Source organism: Lutra lutra, chromosome 16, assembly GCF_902655055.1.
Source record: "Lutra lutra chromosome 16, mLutLut1.2, whole genome shotgun sequence".
In the NCBI taxonomy this organism is placed as follows: domain Eukaryota; kingdom Metazoa; phylum Chordata; class Mammalia; order Carnivora; family Mustelidae; genus Lutra; species Lutra lutra.
The window spans coordinates 26,385,900-26,405,179 of NC_062293.1; the positions used below are offsets into that span (position 1 = coordinate 26,385,900).

The 19,280-nt window shown below is 41.5% G+C and overlaps 1 protein-coding gene and 1 pseudogene across 4 annotated transcripts in view; one reads left to right on the forward strand and one right to left on the reverse strand.

The window, feature by feature from the left end:
* The window catches only part of SPAG9 (sperm associated antigen 9), a 141,307-nt gene that overhangs the window by 103,875 nt on the left and 18,152 nt on the right, over positions 1 to 19,280 (reverse strand). The gene's annotated exons all lie outside the window — the stretch shown is intronic.
* Positions 16,626 to 16,726, forward strand: LOC125088229 (uncharacterized; annotated as a pseudogene).

Genomic DNA, 19,280 nt, shown 5'->3' on the forward strand with positions numbered 1-19,280 from the left:
ATTATGTTCATTAGAAAAATGAAAATTTTTTAGCATTATCAACTCCTGTGTTTCCTAGTATTAAGAATGACAATTAGGCATTAAGTACTTGGAAAGATTTAAGAATCAGGAACTTACGCTGATTTTCTTTTTTCTTTATAAAACCTTCCAAATACAGAAGGAAAAACATGACCAAATAGTTTATGAAGTGATTCCACTTCATGTAACAGGCATTCCAAAGAAAATACATGCATCCTACTCCAAATATATGAATTCTTTAACTAGCTTATTTGCATATTCATGAGTTGAAGACAGTTTTCAGTGTCTTCACAGTGTCAGACACAGAACAACATATGAAGAACTAAAGGATGACATGACAATCAATATTAGTTCAACAATTATTTGGTTAATAAACAATCTCTTATACTACCTGAACTATGGAATTTAAATTTCTTTTTTTTTTTTTTTAGATTTTATTTATTTATTTGACAGATAGAGATCACAAGTAGGCAGAGAGGCAGGCAGAGAGAGAGAGAAGAGGAAGCAGGCTCCCTGCAGAGCAGAGAGCCCCATGTGGGGCTCGATCCCAGGACCCTGGGATCATGACCTGAGCTGAAGGCATAGGCTTTAACCCACTGTGCCACCCAGGCGCCCCTGAATTTAAATTTCTAAGAAAAAGAGCAGTTACTAGAAAGAACTCCACCAAACTTAATTTATTAAAACTGTTCTTGTCAAGATGATAATTTCTTTTTAAAGATTTTTATTTATTTGACGGACAGAGATCACAAGCAGCCAGAGGCAGGCAGAGAGAGAGAGGAAGGGAAGCAGGCTCCCCGCTGAGCAGAGAGCCTGATGCAGGCCGAGAACCCTGGAATCAGGGTCGAAGGCAGAGGCTTTAACCCACTGAGCCACTCAGGTGCCCCTGTCAAGATGATTATTATTAGGGGCACCTGGGTGGCTCAGTGGGTTAAAGCCTCTGCCTTCTGCTCAGGTCATGGTCCCAGGGTCCTGGGCTTGAGCCCCACATCAGGCTCTCTGCTCAGCGGCGAGCCTGCTTCCCTTCCTCTCTCTCTCTCTGCCTGCCTCTCTGCCTACTTGTGATCTTTGTCAAATAAATAATAAATAAAATCTTTTTTAAAAAAGATGATTATTATTAAATCTGATCAATAAGTCTCAGTCCTCTCCTTAACTGTTCTATCAGTATCATCTGACATCTGATCACTCACTCCTTAAAATGATTTTTTTTAAAGATTTATATTTATTTATTTGACAGAGATCACAAGTAGGCAGAGAGGCAGGCAGGCAGAGAGAGAGAGAGAGGGAAGCAGGCTCCCTGCTGAGCAGAGAGCCCCATGTGGGGCTCGATCCCTAGGACTCTGGGATCATGACCTTAGCAAAGGCAGAGGCTTTAACCCACTGAGCCACCCAGGGCCCAAAAATGATTTTTTTAAAATCTGGCTTCCAGGACTTTGTTTTCCTTCTACATTTACTGGCTGCTTCTCGGTCTTCTTTGTTGCTTCTTCCTCTTCTCCCCAATTTCTTAACATTCACAAGCTCAGTCCTTGGACAACTTTTTCTCTTCATTATTTATTCTTATTTTCTGGTGATCTCGTCCAGTTTCACAGCTTTAAATAGTAACTATATGCTGATAACCCCCAAATTTCTAGTCCAGTCTCTAGCCTAGACCTGAATTCCAGATCTGTATGTCCAATTGCCTACTAAACAACTTTGTTGATATGAGTATTGAATAAGCATTTTAACCTTCACATGTCAAACTTGTTCCTCCTGTTCTTACCTGGATCATTTATTTACTGTGGTCAGTTACACACACTCTAAGAATTTAGCAGGCTTAAGCTGCAGATGGACATCTTTTTTCCAACATATGGAATGAACACGCCTGATAAATAAAGCCAATATAAAGGAAAACAAAGAGAAAGGAAGAAGAAAATCCTAATTAAGATTTTTTTTTTTTTGACAGAGATCACAAGTAGGCAGAGAGGCAGGCAGAGAGAAAGAGGGAAGCAGGCTCCCCGCCGAGCAGAGAGCCCAATGCAGGCCTCGATCCCAGGACCCTGAGATCATGACCAGAGCCAAAGGCAGAGGCTCAACCTACTGAGCCACCCAGGCGCCCTGAAAATCCTAATTAAAGGTACTATTTGAGTCCTAGACTCAGTTGTTTTTACAACCAGCATTTTGGAGTTGTTTTTATTTTTTTTTTAGTTACATAAACCGATATATTCCTATTTTATATAAGCTTGAGATGGTTTCTATCACAAGTGACTGAAAGCATCCTAATACAATCATCTACTTTTCTTAAGAGCCATTTGGTTTCCTTTTATTATTAGATAATATCCTCCTTATCTCTGTAAGATTAAAACCTACAACCTCTGAAACACTGGTTCTTAATCATTCAGGGGTCCACAGAACCATGTGGTAATTTGATATATCGTGTTTCCCCAGAAAAAAAATGCCCTCACCCAACCCAAATTCTGCGTATTTTCCTCAGGGACTCAGAGATCCCTTAAGTTCTTCCACAAACTCCACGTTTAGCACCCATGCCCTATACTTTTCTACGAAAACATTCCATATTTGTGAGGCTTCTGGGAAGCATCAAACAGCCACTGTTTACTCTTCCAGAATACTAATCTAAAGATAACTGTAAGTAGGAGTAACGGTTATAGTAAATATAAGAAAAGAGGCAAACTGGGACGACTGGATGGGTCAGTCAGTAGAGCATATGACTCTTGATCTCAGGGTCAGGAATTCACACCCCAATTTGGGGAAAGAGCCTAGTAAAATTAAAAACAACAACAACAACAAAAAGCCAAAAAAATGGGGCGGGGGGGGGGCACTGTGCCCTGGGTGGCTCAGTCGGTGAGCCTGCTTCTTCCTCTCCCTCTGCCCCTCCTCCCTGCTTACATGCGCTCTCTCTCAAATAAGTAAAATCTTTTAAAAAATATTGTTTAAGGGGCGCCTGGGAGGCTCATTCGTTGAGTGTCTGCCTTTGGCTCTGGTCATGAACCCAGGATCCTAGGACTGAGCCCCATATCCGGCTCCCTGCTCAGCAGGAAGCCTGCTTCTCCCTCTGCCACTCCCCCTGCTTGTGTTCCCTCTCTGGCTGTGTCTCTCTCTAGCAAATAAATAAATAAAATCTTTAAAAAAAATTTTTTAAGCAAGCAAACCTGACAAATCATTCATTCATTCATTCATCCAAAAAATGTCTATTATTTACTATGTACCAGGCACATGAAACAGGACTGTGAATATCACACTATCCCTGACTTCCAAAGGTGTTTTACTAGCTAGAAACTGAATGCAAGCAGCAAATATAAAAGTTATGCTGAGGGGCACCTCAGTGGCATAGTCAGCTGAACAGCCAACTCTTGGTTTTGGCTCAGGTTGTAAGCTCAAGGTCATGAGATCTAGCCCAGCATTGGACTCCAAGCTCAGTGCAGAGTCTGCTTGGGACTCTCTGCCCCTCCCCGCTGCACTCTCATACTCTCTTCTCTAAAATACATAAATCTTAAAAAAAAATAAAATAAAAGTTATGTTGAACGGAAAAGCAGCAGCTAGGGGCGCCTGGGTGGCTCAGTTGTTAAGTGTCTGCCTTCGGCTCGGGTCATGATCCCTGGGTCCTGGGCCTGAGCCTGCATCTGGCTCCCTGCTCAGCGGGAAGCCTGCTTTTCCCTCTACCACTCCCCTGCTTGTGTTCCCGCTGTCACTCTCTCTCCATCAAATAAATAAATAAAGTCTTAAAAAAAAAAAAAGGAAGACAGACAGACAGACAAAAGAAAAGCAGCAGCTATGTAATAGGATGTTGGTGATGAACTCTGAGGAAATTACTTCAACATTTTGCCAGGGGATATAAAAAAAGTCTAAGAATTAATAAGAAAACGTAATTATTTTTTGGCCTGCTTTGAAAATGATGCTCCCTTGGCTAACTGAACTGCTATATCTGGGTTAAGTAACCGGAAATTTTAGGTTTCTTTTGTGCTATGGATAAAATGTTATTTTATTTATTTATTTATTAAAGATTTTATTATTTTGGGGTGCCTGGGTGGCTCGGTGGGTTAAGCCACTGCCTTCGGCTTGGGTCATGATCCCAGGGTCCTGGGATCAAGCCCCTCATCCGGGTCTCTGCTCACCGGGGAGCCTCCTTCCCCTCTCTGCCTGCCTCTCTGCCTAGTTGTGATCTTTGTCTGTCAAATAAATAAATAAATTTTTTTTTTTAAAAAACACAACATATAGCAAATGTTTACCAACTAATACTTAGAATGATGTGCTACTAAATTTCTAACAAAAACTTTACCACCAACAGAACGGTGGTTGCCAGTGGCAGGGGCTGGGGGTAAAGGAAAATGGTAAAAATGGCCAAATGACACAAACTTTGGTTATGAGTAAGCTCTGGGGATATAAAGTACAGCATGGTGACTACAGATAATACCACTATTCTATAATAGTTTTTAAAGTTCCCACCACAAAAATAAAAACTTAGGGTGCCTGGGTGGCTCAGTGGGTTAAGCCACTGCCTTCAGCTCAGGTCATGATCTCGGGGTCCTGGGATCGAGTCCCGCATCGGGCTCTCTGCTCAGCAGGGAGCCTGCTTCCCTCTCTCTCTCTCTCTCTCTGCCTGCCTCTCTATTTGTGATCTCTCTCTGTCAAATAAATAAATAAAATCTTTTAAAAATAATAATAAATAAATAAATAAATAAATAAAAACTTATTATGTGACATGATGTTGGCTGACCTCATTGTGGTAATCACTTCACAATATGTACATATATCAAATCATTACATTGTACACTTTAAACTTACACGATGTTATGTAACAATTATTTCTCAATAAAGCTGCAAAAAAACTTTACCACCACTCTGCCTATTCCAAACTCCTGACAGAAGAAACCTCATCATGAGCACACAGCTCCGTGTCTGCTTTGTTTCTAAGCGACCCAGTCTGGCTACAGAAGGGCATGAATAATCCATAAGTTCAGCAGTCACTATACAACTATCTGCTTACTTCATAGGCAAGCAGCACACAGACCTACCTAGAGGATTCATGCTTCAGAACTGTTCACATTTTATAATGACTATGGAGCCTTTATATCTCTATCACCTTAAACCTTAAGTAAATATGGCAAAAGAGCCCCCGCCCCCAAATGACGTGACCATTCTTGGACTGGCAGAGCTATTATTTGCAAATGGAAATCTCCTGTTTCTGCAGGCTCCCTTCACAGGAAGGGACTGGCAATAATGAAAATATTCCAAAGCAAATACATAATGCCAGGCTTTTCCTTCAAATTAAAACAGATAAACGTAGAGACTCCAAAACAAACTGCCATCTTTCATAATGGTGTATGTTTTCCTTTCTTATTCTAAACAGTGGATCTTAAATTAAACTTTTGGAATCATGAACTCCTCTGAGAATCTTTCATGAAAATAGATCCTTTCCTAAGGAAGATAAATATATGAAACACAAAACTATGCATTCAAATTCACTGCATCTTCAAGGTCTATAAGAAATCAAGAATGGTTTTCTCCCATTTATAAAAATAGTAAATGTTGATTTCTTTTAAAATAATCTTTTAAAATTCTGTTCCAAAAATCCCAATTTTATATGTGTATTACATCTTGGTTTGGAAATGTACAGCTGCCACCCGTTTAAAATGCTAATGACTATTACACAACAAAAATAAATACTCCTCAGTTCTGCTAAGGCAATGTTAACAGATCATAAAAGGGCACTGAAAGCTAGTAGGATAAACACATCTTAAGAGCCTTAAGAGTAGGGGCGCCTGGGTGGCTCAGTGGATTAAGCCACTGCCTTCGGCTCGGGTCATGATCTCGAGGTTCTGGGATCGAGCCCCGCATTGGGCTCTCTGCTCAGCAGGGAGCCTGCTTCCCCCTGACTCTCTGCCTACTTGTGGTCTCTCTCTCTCTGTCAAATAAATAAATAAAATCTTTAAAAAAAAAAAAAAAAGAGCCTTAAGAGTAATCAATAAAGAGTAAAAAATGACTGAAATTTTCTAAATTTGTTACCCCCAAAAAACATCTGTCAAATAAGCCAGTTTTGTGCCATTGTTCTGTGAAATATCCCTGGTAAACATACATAACCTTTGGAATAGAAGTTGCTATAGGACACAGTAGCTCAGGAAATACAACACTGATAAATATGAAAAATTTCAGAAAATGTCCTTGCTCTATGGCAAGTAACAATAATGTAAATGTAGGAAACACAAGAGTTTAAGAAAAAGAAAATTGGAATAGAAATAAAAAAGGTGGCATGAAATTCAAGTAGATGCCAAAAGAGGGCTTGGCAGAAAAAGGTTTAAATTCCTGGTCCTCATAGAAAAGTTGTTTTTTCTGGGTGGGGGTTGGGGATAGAGTACGAGGGAGGTTAGGAGAACTGTTTCTTTTTTCTATACCCAACCCTCTCACACTACAGACAAAATAATTAGGGAACAGGTGACATGGGTTATTCTTTTTATTTTTTTTTTATTTTTATTTATTTTTTAAATTTCTTTTCAGTAGTCCAGAATTCATTGTTTATGCACCACACCCAGTGCTCCATGCAATGCGTGCCCTCCATAATACCCACCACCAGGCTCACTCGAGCCCCCACCCCCCGCCCCTCCAAAACCCTCAGGTTGTTTTTCAGAGTACACGTCTCTCATAGTTCATCTCTCCCTCCAATTTCCCCCAACTCCCTTCTCCTTTCCATCTCCCCATGTCCTCAGTGCTATTCCTTATGCTCCACAAATAAGTGAAACCATATGATAAATGACTCTCTCTGCTTGACTTATTTCACTCAGCATAATCTCCTCCAGTCCCATCCACGTTGATACAAAAGTTGGGTATTCATCCTTTCTGATGGAGGCATAATACTCCATAGTGCGTATGTACCACATCTTATCCATTTGTCTGTTGAAGGGCATCTTGGTTCTTTCCATAGTTTGGCAACTGTGATGGGTTATTCTTTTTAGATGCTTTCCACTTCTCTTTCCTGCTCAGAGATCCTCGGTGGGTCAGTAGCACATGTGAGTACTGCTGAACCTCATTACTAGTTTTGTATATTACAAACATGACTGGCTCTGGTTTCAAAGTCTTCTTGGGGCACCTGGGTGGCTCGGTCAGTTAAGGGTCCAACTCCTGATTTATCAGCTCAGAGTCCTGGGCTCCACAATCAGCAGGGAGTCTGCTTGAGATTCTCTCCCTCTCCTTCTACCCCTCCCCCATCCCACTTGCTCACACACACTCTCACTCTTTAAAATAACTAAATAAATCTTAAAAAAAAAAAAGAAAAAAGAAACATGTCTACTTTCTACTCCAGCAATTTCAACCTAACACACACACTAATTGAGATAACATAAAAATAGGAACATATCCCATTCTGTCGCTTTTTTTTTTTTAAGATTTTATTTATTTATTTGATAGACAAAGATCACAAGTAGGCAGAGAGGCAGGCAGAGAGAGAGGAGGAAGCAGGCTCTCTGCTGAGCAGAGAGCCCGTTGCGGGACTCTATCCCAAGACCCTGGGATCATGCATGACCTGAGCCAAAGACAGAGGCTTTAACCCACTGAGCCACCCAGGCACCCCAACCATTCTGTCACTTTTTAATCAAAGAAAAAAAGTCAGGGCCTCTGGGTGGCTCAGTTGTTAAGTGTCCGCCTTTGGCTCGGGTCATGACCCCAGGGTCCTGGAATCAAGCCCCTCAATGGGCTCTGCACTCAGCAGGGAGCCTGTTTCTCTGTGGCCCTTTCCCTCGGGTCATTCTCTCTCTCTCAAATAATAAATAAATCATTTTTTTTTTTAAAGATTTTATTTATTATTTATTTGACAGAGAGAGATCACAAGTAGACAGAGAGGCAGGCAGGCAGAGAGAGAGAGAGAGAGAGAGAGGGAAGCAGGCTCCCTGTCGAGCAGAGAGCCCGATGCGGGCCTCGATCCCAGGACCCTGAGATCATGACCTGAGCCGAAGGCAGTGGCTTAACCCACTGAGCCACCCAGGCGCCCCTAAATAAATCTTTTTTAAAAATAAAGAAAAAAGTCAATTAAATATCCACACACCTATTTTCAATGACTATTCTCCAGATGTTAGGAGTATAGAATAAGGAGTTGGCCGTAAAAAGATATTCATTACAACTATTAAGTAATATTATTTACTCTTAAATAACATACTAAATATAAAACTAAAACTCTTTACCTACCCAACAAATCCAAGCAGTTACTTCATGACAGCCATCAGGATAAAGGAGTAAACAGTTAACAATATAACACGCCAAGTACTATAATGGAAGCAAGTATAAGGAGCAATAGGAACATAGAGAAATAAGTGACTAAACCTGCTTTTATTTTTTCTTTAAGATTTTATTTATTTATTTGAGAGAGAGAGACAGAGACAGAGACAAAAAGCAGGGGGACGAGCAGGGAGAGAAGCACACATCCTGCAGAGCAGGAAGCCAGACACAGGGCTTGATCCCAGGACCCTGGGATCATGACCTGAGCCAAAGGCAGATACTTAATCAACTGAACCACTCAGGTGCCTCCTAAATCTACTTTTGAAAAGAAAAGCCAAAAGTCAAACTGTTTAGTGAACACATTTCAGCAGTTCAACTTTATAACAATTATAAATTAACCTACCAAATTTTTCTGGACAACGCCAGCATTTGGGTATTTTTAAAACAAGTAAATTTCTTATTGATAGCAACTAAACGGTGTTCGTAGCATTTTATCACACAGTAGATTCCAATCACTATACTTTTCCAAGTTGTCCTATATGTATGTACCTGTTTTTAATGTTGTCTGTCTTATGTGCTGTTCTTTTAAGTTTGCTACTAAAATACAATAAACTAGCGACTCCTGGGGATTCAGCTGGTTAAGTGATCAACTCGATCTCAGCCCAGGCTTGATCTCAGGATGGTGAGTTCAAACCCCACATTGGGCTCCATGCTGGGCCTTGGAGCCTACTTACAAAAAATAATATATTAAACTATTAAAAGAGAAAGAGAGAACAGCCCAGGGCCACCTAGGTGGCTCAGTCAATAAAGAATGTAACTCTTAATGGGGGACTCTTGATGGGGTGGTCAGTTCAAGTCCAGGTTGAGTGTAGAGTGTACATTAATTAAAGAAAAGGAGAGAGAGAACAAGGTCTGAATTTCAGCTGACTATGAAACAGTTTACCTGATGAAGTGGGGTAAAGACATTCCAGGCAGGGTGCCTGGGTGGCTCAGCGGGTTAAGCCGCTGCCTTCGGCTCAGGTCATGATCCCAGGGTCCTGGGATCGAGTCCCGAATCGGGCTCCTTCCTCACCGGGGAGCCTGCTTCTCTCTCTGCCTCTCCCTGCCACTCTGCCTGCTTGTGCTCTTTCTCTCTCTCTCTCTCTCTGACAAATAAATAAATAAATTCTTTAAAAAAAAAAAAAAAAAAAGACATTCCAGGCAGAAATAACAGCACATGCAAAGACAGGCATAAAGACCATGGCATGCGCAGCAAAATACAATTTAGGGTTGAAATTTGAGTAGCTCATGTAAAGAATAAACCATGAGCCAAAGAATAAGTTGAGAATCTCTCCTCTGATTCACAAATGGACAAATGAGTGGGCAAATAAGATTCCATTCGTCCATCCATCTATCCATCCTCTCAACACACAACTTAAGTTCTTATTGTTCTAAGTATTCTAAGATGCCGGGAAGGTTACAAGACAGCCCTTGTGTCCCTATGTTTCATTGCTTGAAATTAAGCAAAAGAAAACAGGCATTAAACATATGCCTGTTATGATCTTATGTGATCTTATGTGAAGATCTTATGTGTTAAGATCTTATATGATCTTATGTGAAGATCTCACATAATTCAATAGTCACCTAATTTGAGGTTGATGCTGATAGAAGATGGCCGGTGTTTCTGTTACTAACCAAGTGACACCAATATGGGATGTAACAGTACAACCTTGGTTTACAATTCAGTCTTGGGTTGTATATGACATGATTCTTTCAAGACTTCTACAATAAGGAGTTAACAACTCAAAATCTAAATATGAAATGAGACTTTTTAAAAAAATCACATAGTCGGGGGGCGCCTGGGTGGCTCAGTGGGTTAAAGCCTCTGCCTTCGGCTCAGGTCATGATCCCAGGGTCCTGGGATCGAGCCCCGCGTTGGACTCTCTGCTCCGCAGGGAGCCTGCTTCCTCCCCTCTCTCTCTCTCTGCCTGCCTCTCTGCCTACTTGTGATCTCTCTCTGTCAAATAAATAAAATCTTTAAAAAAAAAAAAAAATCAGGGACACCTGGGTGGCTCAGTTGGTTGGGCAGCTGCCTTCGGCTCAGGTCATGATCCCAGCGTCCTGGGATCGAGTCCCACATCGGGCTCCTTGCTCGGCGGGAAGCCTGCTTCTCCCTCTGCCTCTGCTGCCACTCTACCTGCCTGTGCTTACTCACTCTCTCTCTCTCTCTCTCTCTCTCTGGCAAATAAATAAATAAAATCTTTTAAAAAAAAAATCACAGGGGAGCCTGGGTGGCTCAGTGGGTTAAGCTGCTGCCTTCGGCTCAGATCATGATCCCAGGTCCTGGGTTCAAGCCCCACATCGGGCTTTCTGCTCAGCAGGGAGCCTGCTTCCTCCTCTCTCTCTGCCTGCCTCTCTGCCTACTTGTGATTTCTCTCTGTCTAATAAATAAATAAAATCTTTAAAAATAAAAATAAAAATAAAAATAAAATAAAAAATAAAAATAAAAAAAAAATCACAGAGTTTGGGGCACCTGGATTGCTCATTCAGTTAAGCATCCGACTCCTGTTTCAGCACAGGTCATGATCTCACAAACTCTGGATGAGGCTCTCTGACCAGCACGAAAGTCTTCTTCTCCTCTCCTTGTCCTGTACCCCTCTGCTCCTCTCCCCAATCTCGCTTTCTCGCACGTGCATGCTCTCTCTCTCAAATAAACAAATTAAAAAAATTTTTTTTAAATCACATAGTTCAAGCTCACACACAATGCAACCACACTGTAATCATGTGTGACAAGAGGTATGCCTGGGTGGCTCAGTTGATTAAGCAACCACCTTCAGCTCAGGTCATGATGCCAGAGTCCTGGGATCAAGTCCTGCACAGGGCTCCCTGCTCGGTGGAGAGTCTGCTTCTTTCTCCCTCTGCCTGCGACTCCCCCTGCTTTGTGTTCTCTCTCTCTCTCTCTTTGACAAACAAATAAAATCTTGAAAGAAAGAAAGAGAGAGAGAGAGAGTATAAGCTATCAGAAAAGTGTAAAATATGGGGGGACCTGGCTGGCTCAGTCAATAGGACATGCAAATCTTGATTCTGGGGTCATGAGTTCAAGCCCCACGCTAGGCACAGAGATTACTTTAAAAACAGAGAAAAAAAGAAAAGTGTAAAATAGGGAACTAATGATATGAGAACCTTGAGAAGACCTTCCTGAGACATTTAAGCTGAGACCTGAAAAATAAGTGAAAGTTAATCAAGCAAAGACAGACTGAAAGAAACCAAGGACAACCAGAATCGCAAGAGTAGAGAAAAGTGAGAGAGAAGGACACCTGGGTGGCTGTCAGTTAAGCCTCTGATGGTTACCAGAAGGGAGGTGGTTGGGGGTGATGCGGAGAACAAAGGCAAAATAAATACAGATAAAATTAAATTTTCTGGGGTGCCTAGGTGGCTCAGTTGGTTAAGCAGCTGCCTTCAGCTCAGGTCATGATCCCGGAGTCCCAGGACTGAGCCCCACACTGGGCTCCCTGCTTCACAGGGAGTCTGTTTCTCCCTCCACCCCTCACCCCATTTGTGTGCTCTTGCTCGCTCTCTCAAGTAAATAAATAAAATCTTAAAAAAAAAATTTAACTTTTCTTACAACCTATAGCCCTTTGACAAATACCTGAGGCACACAAAGTATGGCATTCCTCCAGGAACCCCCAACCTTAATGTTAATGCCTTGCTAGAGGTAAAAGCAACCTTAGTTGGACAACAGCTAGCTAGGCCTCCAGGATCCTGTAAGTCTTCTTTGACATATGAAAATCCTTTTAGAAACTTCCTTTGTCTTCACCTCCCCCAACTCCTAAGTATATAATCAACTGCTTTTCACAATCCCAGTGCAGCTCTTTCTGCCCCTGGGTCCTATCCCCATACTATAATAAAACCACCTTTCTCCACCAAAAATGTTTCAAGAATTCTTTCTTGGCCACTGGCTCCCAAATCCCACTTCAAATCACATCAGGGAGATGAGTGAAGTAGGTGATGGGGATTAAGGAGCACCCTTGTGATGAGCACTGGGTGATGTATGCAAGTGTTGAATAAGTGTATTGTACACCTGAAACTAACACTGTATATTAACTAACTAGAATGTACATAAAAACTTTTAAAAAAGGAGGTAGCTAGGGGTAATATAATAGAATTGATTTTTTTAAAAGATTTTATATTTTATTTGACAGAGAGAGAGAGGGATCACAAGTAGGCAGAGAGGCAGGCGGGCGGGGGTAGGGAGGAGCAGCTGAAAGCCTGATGCAGACCTCGATCCCAGGATCCTGGGACCATGATCTGAGCCAGAGGCAAAGGCTTAACCCACTGAGCCACCCAGGCACCCTAGAATTGATTTTTAATATCAAAGGGAGCTACCTGTGAGGTATGCAACTGCACATATGGGGTATTTATTCCTAAATAAATTATCTCGTTATTTGGAGAGTAACTAGTACAATCCAACTGTAGGTTAGCAACGCGGATCAAAGTCTTTGAAGAATGATGAAAAGTGTTATTTTTTCATACATTCCTTATGGGCTTTTTTTTTTTTTTTTTAAAGATTTTATTTATTTATTTATTTGACAGAGAGAGATCACAAGTAGATGGAGAGGCAGGCAGAGAGAGAGAGGGAAGCAGGATCTCTGCCGAGCAGAGAACCCGATGCGGGACTCGATCCCAGGACTCTGAGATCATGACCTGAGCCGAAGGCAGCGGCTTAACCCACTGAGCCACCCAGGCGCCCCTCCTTATGGGCTTTAATATAAAACATTACATGTAGCATGATCATAAATTTAAAAACTGGAGGAATAAACAAACAAAAGATTTGGAGGCACATATTAAAATAATGGCGAGGGGTGCCTAGGTGGCTTAATCAGCTAAGCCTCTGCCTTCAGCTCAGGTCATGATCCCAGAGTCCAGGGATTGAGCCCCGCATCCGCCAGCTCCCTGCTCAACTGGGAGTCAGCTTCTTCCTCTCACCCTCTCCACCTCTCGTGCTCTCTCTCAAATAAATAAAATCTTAAATAAAATAAATAATGGTGGGGAGCCTGGGTGGCTCAGTCGGTCAAGCATCTGTCGGTGGCTCAGGTCACGATCCTGGAGGTCCTGGGATGGAGCCCCTCAGAGCCCCTCATCAAGTTCCAGATAGCTCCATGCTCAGAAGGGAGTAGGCTCCTTCCTCCCTCTCCCCCTTGCTCCCTCGACTTGTACTCTCTGTGTCAAATAAATAAGTAAAATCTTTACACAAAAACTTGAAACAACAACAACAACAACAAAAATCAAGGCAGGAGAACAGCAGTTTTCCAAATTCCAAAAGTGCTCAACCCCTGGAAAATTCTGGTTACTCCCCTCCTGCAGAGCAGCAGTTAGTCAAATGTCTCAGGAATGTTGCTGTAGAGCACACATCTCCCCCCAACCCTGGGTGTCTTTGTCTTTACGTCTTCTCTCTTGCCCATCTTTTTTTTTAAAGTGTTGGTTGGGGAGGATTAGAGCCCATGCATGGGCTTTTTTAGCATGTATGATAAAAGATAAACCTCTCTTCACTAAATGCCCCCTTCCCCTCTCACTCACTAATCAGCCAACAACAACATTGACATAACTTCAAACAGTACTCTCCTGGGAGCAACTAGACACTGTTAAAAAAAAAAAAAAAAAGTCAGTAGACAATACAGACTTATGTCAGGATCTAAAAAGAATAAGCTTTGTGACGAAGCAAAATGGTTTCAAGTCCAGATGGCTTATAGGGGCTGTTCTGCCCCACTGTTGTGGAGAAAAACAAATGAATACTTTGAAAAGGCAAGCGCCCGAAGTTTAAAAAAAAAAAAAAAAAAAAGTCCCTAAAGACTGTTCCTAATTGGGAGTAAAGATGCAAGAGCCAAAAAAAGAAAAGCTGACGACTTACTAATGCTAAGTATCCCCACATTTACTCTGCAGAGTGGGGGAAGGAAAATATTGCATTATATTAAGTAATTATCAAATTCCATTTAATACTATCAAATTTGATAATACTATCAAATGGAATTTGATAATAATCAGTTCCATTAAATGTATTTTTTTTCAATGTAGTATCTTTTTTTTTAAGATTTTATTTACTTATTTGACAGAGAGAGAGCCCGAGAGAGGGAACACAAGCGGGGGAGTGGGAGAGGGAGAAGCAGGCTTCCTGCAGGAGCAGGGAACCCGATGTGGGACTCGATCCCAGGATCCTGGGATTATGTCCTGAGCCAAAAGCAGACCCTTAAATGACTGAGCCACTCAGGTGCCCTCAATGTAATATTTTTAATAAATGAGAAACCATATATTTTTTAAAGTTTTTTTTTTTTAAATAAAGCTAACTCTTTTTTTTTAAAAGATTCTATTCATTTATTTGACAGACATAGATCACAAGTAGGCAGAGAGGCAGGCAGAGAGAGAGAGCAGGAAGCAGGCTCCCCGAAGAGCAGGTAGCCTGATGAGGGGCTGGATCCCAGGACCCTGAGACCATGACCTGAGCCAAAGGCAGAGGCTTAACCCACTGAGCCACCCAGGCGCCCTTTAAAGTTTTTTTTTTTTTTAAGTTTTTAATTATTTAAGTTATCGCTACACCCATGGTGGGGCTCAAAATCACGACCCCAAGATCAAAAGTCGCATGCTCTTCCAACTGAGCCAGCCAGAAACCCAAGAAGATAGACTATATTAAACAATACCCAAAGGATATGATTTCCCCCTCCAATCCAAAATTTGGAAAATTTACAAATAAAAATGGTCCAGTTTCTTCAAAACCCAAGGGCAGGAGGGAGAAAATGGAGAGCTGTTAGAGATCAAGAGAAACTTGAGAGACATTAAACAATGTAAATTTGTGAACCATCGTATTTGATCCTGATTAAGACAACCAGGGGCGCCTGGGTGGCTCAGTGGGTTAAGCCGCTGCCTTCGGCTCAGGTCATGATCTCAGAGTCTTGGGATCGAGCCCCGCATCGGGCTCTCTGCTCGGCAGGGAGCCTGCTTCCTCCTCTCTCTCTGCCTGCCTCTCTGCCTACTTGTGGTCTCTCTGTCAAATAAATAAATAAATAAAATCTTTAAAAAAAAAAAAAAAAAGACAACCAACTAAGAGTGCTTGACTGGCTCAGTCTCAGTCAGTAGAGCATGGACCTCTTGATCTCCGGGGTGAGTTCAAGCCCCATTCTGGGCACAGAGCTTACTTAAAAACAAACAAACAAAAAAAGACGGGGCATACAGGTGGCCCAGTTGGTTGCACTAGTAAAAGTTGTTAACATCCCTAATACAAGTGCCATCCCAGAGCAGCCCGGTGGCCCTCCTGCCTACCCACACAGAAGACAGGAAATATGTTTTCTGAATAAACTCAGTAAGAGATTCTACTTTTTTTAAGATTTAATTCATTCATTTGAGAGAGAGAGCAAGCATGTGAGCCCAAGTGCAGAGGGGAGGGGCAAAGGGAGGAGGAGACACCCCACTGAGCAGGGACCCTCCCCCACTAGGGCCTCAATTCCAGGGCCCTGAGATCATAACCTGAGTGGAAGGCAGACATTTAACGACTGAGTCACCCACCCAGATACCCCTCAGTAAGAGAGATTCTAGACAAGGGAGTACCACTAACAAGTAAGTGCCAAATGAAAAGAAATGAACTAAGTGAAAATCTATATACCAAGCAGCAACATGGATAGCCCCCTTTCTGTTCTGGCCCTCACCCAGATTCTCATAATGACTAGGCTTATCTACCACTCCACTCCCCATGACATTATCTTTCCTTGGCAAAACTCAAATGCTTCTGAGCAAAAAGACCATGGGATACTGAAATCTGGGTTCCCAATTGGCAATGAACGGCTTCCAGGCACACAAAGCTTCTGGCCCTCCTTTTTTTAGTGCCTCATGCTTAAAACATGAAGGGATAATTAAGGGTTATCAGGCACTTGAAGCTCCATCCTGAAAGAGAAAGACCAAAACTACCAGAAAAAAAATGGGACTGAGAAAACAGACAAAACAGGAACAAATGAAAACTATAATTAATATACTCAAAGACCAAAGAAAAGTCATTACATCCATGAAACCAGAACAGTATGCTATTTTTAGAAAAAGGTTGGGGTAGGGGAAGAACAAGAAGGAAGAGCTCATAGAAATTATAAAAGTATGAGCTGAAGAATATAGCACCTATCCTATCTTTCCTGTACAAACTATACCTTAGGGTAATCAAACAGTTGATGAGGGAGAAGTTCTCTTTTATAAGAAAATTAGGTAAAAAATGCTGAAGGAATAACTAAATTAGAAGAGCACCATTTCCCAATTCTTAATGAAATAATACAGACTCTCCAGTCACCATTCAGATTTTGCTGGCTGTCTCCTAAATGTTCATAGCCAGGATGCAAACAAAGTCCCTATGTTGCATTTGGATGATACATCTCTTAGGTCTAATTAAAGTACAGATTCCCATGTTAGCTTCAGCAGCACATACACTAAAATTAGAACACACAGAGACTAGGATGGCCCCTGCACAAGGATAACAGAAATTTGTGAGGCAGTCCATATTTTTATGTTTACTGTACTGGAATTAAAATTCTTAAAAATAATTATGTAAAGGTTCCCCAGTCCTTTCCCCCCAATGATCTGTTATAGTGATCATATAAGGGAATACTATAAAGCCACTGTAAAGAATAATTTAGATTTATCCAGACAGACACAGGTTGCTGCCAGTTATGAGTGGAAACTGAACAGGTAATTCACAGAAAAGGCAAGCAGATCATCAATAAATGTAAGAAATATCTTAACCACAGTGTGAGCTGAGAAAAGCAAATTAAAAGGCTGTTTCACAAATATCAGATTAAAACTAAAACCAAAAAGTCTGAGAGTGTCAAGTGTTGCCAAGACACAGGAACAGGGGCCTAGGTGGCTCAGTCAGTTAAGCATCTGACTTCAGCTCAAGTCAAGATCTCAGGGTCCTGGGATTGAGCTCATGGGTTTGGCTCCCACTCAGGGGAATGTCTGTTTCTTTCTCTCCCTCTGCTGGTCCCCCGCTTCCCTCCTTCAGAGGGTGACTCTATGTCTAAAATAAATAAATAAATCTTCTCTTTAAAAAAGTGAGGTTTCGGGCGTCTGGGTGACTCAGCTGGTTGGGCGACTACCTTCAGCTCAGGTAATGATCCCAGGGTCCTGGGATCAAGTTCCGCGTCGGGCTCCCTGCTCCATGGGGAGTCCGCTCCCTCTGACCTTCTCCCCTCTCATGCTCTCTCTCACTGTCTCTCTCTCAAATAAATAAATAAAACCTTAAAAAAAAAAAAAGTGAGGTTTCTCTAATAGGCAGGATTCTAGAAGGATTTCTATAATGCTTTGGTTCTGTTTTGTTTATCACAAAGAGCATGTGTTTTATTAACAGGAAAAGTAATGGGGCACCCGGATGGCTCAGTGGGTTAAGCCTCTGCCTTCGGCTCAGGTCATGATCTCAGGATCCTGGGATTGAGTCCCACATCCGGCTCTCTGCTCCTCGGAGAGCCTGCTCCCCCCCACCGCCACCCCCACCTGCTCCTCCCCCTGCCCCCACCTGCCCTCTGCCTACTTGTGATCTGTCAAATAAATAAATAAAATCTTAAAAAAAAAAAAAAACAGGAAAAGTAAGTAAATTTAAAAAAAAAACTTTTAGATAAAATAACCAAATAAGTATGACACATGTAAATTTTACTCACACACACAAAAAGAATTTTACTCACTGCCCAAACTGTCATCCGAAATTGTATAAGTGGAATCGAACATGACCATTTATTCCACATGAGCTACATTATTCTTACCTCTGTATATTTCATATTCCTTTTAGTCCTTGTGACTGACTACCACAGCACACAGAGAACATTGATTTTCTACTATCTTACCTCAAAAAACAAGAATAAACTTAAACTCATTGGCCTAGGAAAGAGGCTATCAACCAGGAATTGATTACCACACTGATAAAACCTGAAAAGGTATAGCAGACCAGCCAAGTAATGCTTTACCTACGTGTCACAATTTTGTGCTTCTGTAGGTAGGTGATCAATATTTTATACTTCTGACTTTAATTTATAGGTCTTAAAGCTTGACACTGTGGTTTATTTCAAAACTTGACTCCATTATAAAAATATATTTCTATTACTAAGAAAAATCAGAAAATATTATCCTGAAAAGTATATAGTATTGAAACTCTAAAAATTATCTACAAAGAAAAAAACAGTGACGGGCACCTGGGTGGCTCAGTAAGTTAAGTATCTGACTTCAGTTCAGGTTATGATACCAGGATCCTGGAAGCCTGTTGGGCTTCTCTTGAGGAGTCTGATTCTCCCTTCCCTTCCCTCTGACCCTCCCTCCACTCATGTCTGCCTGCGCGTGTGCGACCTCTCTCTGTCTCTCTCAAATAAATAAATAAAAGCCTTAAAAAAAAACAGTGGATAATCTTTTCAGTTGTTTTCCGGGTTTTGTTTTTTAACGTTGTTGGGAATTTTCAAACATGCATAATGGAGAAGAGAACAGTATAATTAACTTCTACGTAACATCACCTAATTTCAATAATTATCAGCACATGGCCTGTTTTGTCTATATTCTTCCTCTTCCTCCAACAAACCTCAGCATCATAACAATCACTGCAAATACTTTAGTATGAATTAAAGATATATTTTATTGCTTTGATTGAACATCACCAATGGTTTCCTACTAGAACACAAGTGTAGACTTCTCAATTCTACCTTAGCCCCCATAAGGCCTGAGTGAGTAGCTCCTCCATGATTTTCCTACCTCAACCCCTCCCTTTCCTCTATGCTGGCTAACTCCTAATCTTAAATCGTTTCCTACCTTAGAGCCTCACTTCCTTTGTCTATAACACGCTCCTTTGATGGTCTCCTCCTCATCCTTCATTTCATAACTAAAATGTTATGTGTCCTGTAGCCTTCCCTGACCACCCTACCAAAGAAGGGATATGGTTATTATTTTCACTTTTCACATATAGTTTTAATTATTCGGAGCACACATATGCCTTTTTTTTTTTTTTTAATTTATTTGACAGAGAGATCACAAGTAGGCAGAGAGGGAGGCGGGGGGGTGCAGGCTCCCTGCTGAGTAGAGAGCCC